Raw genomic sequence first — 6,151 nt, 5'->3', positions numbered from 1 at the left:
ATTTGGTGATGGAATTTTTGTCGACCAGCGCTCCGGTATACTGATTTAGATGCTGATGATCTTTCAGTATTTGGTATTCTTCTTATCGAGATCTTGGGATGTATTATTATTCAGATGAATCGTGCTCTAGTCTAGACATCGAGACAACGGAAGACGCTCGAGACTCAATGTCTGAATCTGGACTTTGAGCTCGCAGCGATCTTATTGATTAGAATATCTGTTATCTATTGTCTTATGAGGAGATTTATGTGATATTTTCTAATCTTAAGAGTTGGAATATTTGTTTTCGTAGACTGCACTGATCTGGAGGCAGATAAGAGGATTAGATTGTATGATATTTCTGACTGCGAATCTTTATTTGAGGAATTGTATGCAACAACTGATGTTTTGAGCTGATCTTATTTTATCTACTATCTATTTTTTTGATGGATTTGCCGTGTTTTCCCTACAGAGTGATTCTTAGACATGATCAGATGTTAGATTTCTGTCAGAAACTTTGTTAGATAGTATGTTTTGGCTGAAGTCTATCAGTTAAGATAGAGATCCTCGATGCACTCGTTCTTTAGGCATAGTTTTCGATGTGGTTTTGTTGTCTGGTTAAAACTTTTTCCATTTCGATATCCTCAGAACGACGGACAACCAGGTCAGACGAGTCAAACTTTAGATGTTATGCCTTAAGTTGGAACCAGAGATGATTCGATTGTGACTGAGCATAGAATAATTTTCTAACGAGAATGAGTCGACTTACGATTGACGGACTTGAAGGAGTAATTTGAGAGACACAGTTCACGTTGGAACTATAGCGACCCTACCCGGATCCACTACCTAATCAGAGTTAAGAGCATAATTAAACATGCATTATATAAATCGCCTGCGAAAGAATTAAATAAAAACAGACCGGCAGAACAACCGGTTAAACAAATTCGATTTATACAACCAAATCGAATAAATAGCCTAAAGGAAAAACCAACAGCTAATCCTGCTGTCTTCACTGGTCGCTTGCTACTCCAAACTCCTGGTGCTCAATCCTGTACCTACACCTGCCCCGTCGAATGAGGTTTCCAGATACACAGAAAAGACTGGACGTGAGCTCTAAGCTCAATACGAAAGCACTGGGTAAAACATACAAATATGATGCATGCAAATGATAGGGTATCCATATCTGGGATAACTGTATACAACTGCTCAGTAATGGCACCTAGGACATGAGTGGTACAACCCGGGGAGCAAACCCTATGTACACTGCTCATTCCTATAGGACGTGGACTGTGTCCCCAGATGCTAATCACCCATGACCCGTCAGTCACTGGGCACTAGACATCACCCGCCCAGACAGGGATGAGCGGCCCTACATGGCTCATCTCACAAGATGGACAGACACAATATGATATGCACATGCTGCATAATAATATGACACACAAATGCAACATATAAGCATGCAAAACCTGCTGGCTATCTCAGTCTGTACTTACGTACCTTACTACAGGCAGTCCTAGCAGTCCCACTCTAGTTTCCCAGCCTATCATCAACTCTACAATGCAAATATCCATGCATCATTATTTAAGCTCTAAAGGCCTTAACTAAGCTATTGCATACTCCTAAATAATTTAAGGAGACCATAGCTATACCTGCGTCCGTCGTCAGCCCGCTAATGACAATTTGTCTCAAAACTAGGCCACAGCTCCGCTAAGATGCCTGAATCGCTATGCCACTTCCAAATTTCTCATTGGATGCCTAGATCTCCCTAGATCTGAGTTAGAAGGCTTAGGAATCAGAGAGAAGAGAGGGAAAGGTGCACTTGAAAATGAAATCTCGGCCCCCTATTTATAGACGAAGTTCGGAGCCTCCGAACCCGGTTCGGAACGTCCGAACACGATCGGAACCTCCGATCCCATCTTCGGAGCGTCCGATCGCCCAATATTACGTCAGCCATGATGTCACCTTGCTGACATCAGTGATGACACGTGCCCTGGTCCCGATCGGAACGTCCGATCTCACCGACGGAGCTTCCGATCTCGATCGGAGCCTCCGATCCTGACTTCGGATCCTCCGATCCTGTTTGGAACCTCCTGACTTGGTTCGGTGCTTCCGAACCCTCCGGACCCTCGGGACCTTCCCGGCTATTTTGAGTGTCCTGGATCTATTTTTGGACTCCGTTAACCCTTTACGAATTTTCCTAATTATGTTTTACTTAATCCAACATTATTACACGATTAATATACTCATTAATCGCTAATTACGGATACGGTTCACTATATTCTCCCTCCCTTAAAAGATTTCGTCCTCGAAATCTAAGGTAATACCTCGAGAACGTAAGATAGACCACTACTTGAGTGTCTGGTCGAAATAGCTTCCGACACACTCAGACTCTCGTCGAATTCCCTATAAGCTCCATTAATGCTTAACCGCATTAATATTCTTTCACTGAAGATTACTGCGCTACTGGTCGACAGTCGAACTTCCCTAGCGCTAGCATATCGTAACACTGATACATCTTTCACTCGGACCACGATCTTCCTGACCACGAAGGATACGATACCCGCTTGATCAATATCATCGTCCCAAAGTAATTTTAGACTAACGAAGTGAAAGAGTGGGTGCCCAGTGAGCCAACTTGTGGCTATGGGCTTTGATGACTCTTTGTACAAACGATCTTTTGTTTAATACAATTTACACTTTTATTAATGGCAATGACTTTATCTTTCTTCATATTGTTATATTGTGATATACTATTGTTGTTTTGATAAAGACCTTGAATATACTATAGTGTATGTAAGATGTGGTAGAACATGGGGATGTCTATCATGAAATACATCTTATAGTCACTGTATATTCTAAACTGTTCCTAGACGATTGAGCCGTCCGAGAATAAGGATAAGGATCGCTCGAGTTTGAGACTAGCATTTGCGATGCGGAGTACCACGTTTCATTGGTAAGGAACATGGAGATGTTCGAAGCATGCAAATGGATATTCATAGGATGAATAATCGAACTACCCTATCCGGACTTTCCAAGTGGTTATCACTTATCGAGTGGATAAAGTCCGCGGTTTTGGTTGTACACCATTAGTCCTTACTACTTGAAACATCATGGAGACTCTATATGCTAGTACTGTGCTTTGACTCGTTTACCGACTCTATGGGGGTCATCAGGTGTCGGGATTGGGTACAGTTACAACACATATAGGAGTCGATGCATTGTTGTCAAGGATTCACCACATACTTGCGAGTGTGGATATCCTATGCGATCTGAGGAGATATTAGTGTGACAAATCTCTGGCCAGAGTACTTGATGTGATTTAAGAAATGGTTTCTTAGTAGCACATGCGATGTCACTAATTGGATCTTCAAGATGTATTGTATAGTTATCGAATCTTGAGCGACTCTCGATATACCAATGGTTGTTGATTCGATCGGGATATATGGATGAAGGGACCGTACTGTACGCTAACCAAAATCTACTGGTTCTTGTAGGCACTATCAGTGATACCTAGGGAATCATGGGGCGATGTTGCTAGGCGCTTTACCATGATTCGTTGGGCAAGTCGGAAATCGTTGTTCCGAGTCACAAGGAGTTGTGAGCCACGGCTAGCTGTATCCCTGAACCATTGAGGGTCACACAGTGTAATGGAGTTTTTAATCCCCGTTGAGATAGTTAAATTTAAAGAGTTAAATTTAATGAATAAAGAAGTTGGACTTCTTAAATAAGAGTAAGGGAGTAGGATTTCCTAAAATGACATAGGGATGGACATTTTTGGAAACCACTGAATTCGGATTCAGGAAAATTTATCTTGACTATAAAATGTGCAGAAATGGTTTCTGTGCACATTGGTAAAATCGGTTTATCAATTGGAGTCACGATGAATTTTATATTAATTTCTGAACGTGTGGGCTTTGCTTGTCGGGCCTCAACTTATGACTAATGGGCCCTAAGCTGTTAGTGGCCTGCATTATAAATAAGTTATTGCAGTACAGAAATTAAAAAAACACAACAGCTCATTATTCTGAGAGAAAAAAAAATCGAACCCTAGCTCTCTCAAAGAATTTTCGGCCGTCCCCCTCCTGCTCTGCCCGAGAAAATTTCGGTCTGTGATTTTGAATCGCAGTCAGGAATAACGAATCAGATTCGTTTAATCTCTTCGCAGAAAACTTCTGACAGATTTTCTAGTGCAATATGTCAGAGGGATTTAAACCTTATTCGTGGACCTGATTGAAGGAGTTCATCAGTTCCTGGGAGATACAAGAAGCGCAGAGAAATCTGTGTGGTGTCCATTAATCTCGCTTCGAGATCGAAGGTAAAATTTAATTAATTGTTATTTGAATTTTACACACACAATAATTTAATCGTTGAACGATTGATACCCACACCATGGAATTGTTCCATGATAAAATTTTTAAACTTCCGCTGCACCGGGTATCAATCGTGATTGATCTGAGAGCCGCGTTTTCCAACACGAAGACCAAGTCATGAACTGACTGGTTTACGACATTCGTCGAATTACTTATCGAATCTAACCATCTAATGGTTTCAAAATTTCTCGGTGTTCAACACCTCTAGTCAAGAAAACACTAATCCCAACATTGTGCTGACACATTCTAACATGAATCTCGCTTTAAGATAATCCAGTTGACTCAAGTCTATACTTCAATGTAACTGCTCGCAATGTTCCCTAGACTGGTTACCCTCCCCACTCTCCCTGAAGCACAACCGGCTTCCCAAGGAATACTGGAAACTTAAACCATCATGTCTAGTACATTCTTCTGTTCACGTTTCTTAGTATAACCTCAACACTGTGCCCTGATGATAACTATCATCACTTGCAATTCATGACGCTACGTCACCTCCTAGCCATTGGCCTGCGAAATCACGCATACATTGCAATGGAAGTCATCACGCCTTTGATGATCTACATCATCTCGATCATAGGTTATTCACCTCATGAATTTGATCGATGGACATCCTCCTGATAGTTATACATTCTCGCAATCACTGTACGCTCATCAAAACTAAGGAAAGCTCCCACCAATATGCTCGACTGGGACATTCCACAGTGCACAGACATATGGAAATGCTTCCTATTCCATCTCGAAACTCAACAGTCATTGCACCCGGTATAACTCAACTCAGAGTCTCTGATAATACCATCAGCTCATACCAACCTCCCAAGGTTGAACATACTGATCCTAGAACTAAATCCCAACGGATTCTCAATAGTCAAATCGCTCCCTTGCCGAACGCATCAGTCTCAGCACTGAACGATCTAATTCGTCGATTCCCTAGTCAATCCTGGGAAATACTTGTGCTCGAAGTAACATGCCCCCCGACGCACATCCGAATATCGTCCATTGCTAAAGCACAATATCCTTGACGAATGGTCCGCACTGATGTGGCTTGTCGACTGGAAAGAACAAAGTTGCTTCATCGCTATCTTGCGAAATCTTCAATTCCCCCAATAATCTTGTTGGCTACTAAGTCGATCTACGACTACCTAGATCATTCCAATGATCTTAAGCACCACACGATGAAAATTTGTGACACACCCTGACGGATCTCAAGAACTAGGTCTCAGCAAATGTCACACCTCACAATCAAACAACTGATGTCCATACAAGTACACATTCCTCGTTGGATCTCAACCCAACGGTATACTAAGACATCATCACAAAAGCACTATCCGGGGAGTTACCAATTCCTTCGCTTGTTCCTCCTGTCAAGTTAACATCTAACTCGACCATACAAGTCAATCATAATCTTTCGGTAGATTAGTACCTGGAAACCTAGAGACCCTAAATCATCCGAATTGTCAAATTCTCTGAGATGGTATCCAGTACTACTCATCCCATAAGCACTACTCGACAAAATACTATCCCAAGTATTTCTTAATTGCTACATCCTTATCAAACCTGATTGGCTCAACCAATTGAACTCGTCAATCTACTTAAGCTCGAACTTATCAGATCAAACCACCACTGATCATCCAACCTACATGGCTCGGTCAATAACCATGACTCAGCTGCCACAAATAACCATTTCCAAACAGTGTCAGATCACAGTACATAAGTAGTTTACTTGGCACAAGTACTGCGCCTTTTCAGCACTACTAAATGCTGCTTCGTATTCTGAACTTAATCATTCTAACTCTAACAGAGTT

This window comes from Henckelia pumila, unplaced genomic scaffold (assembly GCF_033568475.1).
Source record: "Henckelia pumila isolate YLH828 unplaced genomic scaffold, ASM3356847v2 CTG_38, whole genome shotgun sequence".
Classification (NCBI taxonomy): Eukaryota; Viridiplantae; Streptophyta; class Magnoliopsida; order Lamiales; family Gesneriaceae; genus Henckelia; species Henckelia pumila.
This window is presented reverse-complemented; position numbering follows the sequence as displayed.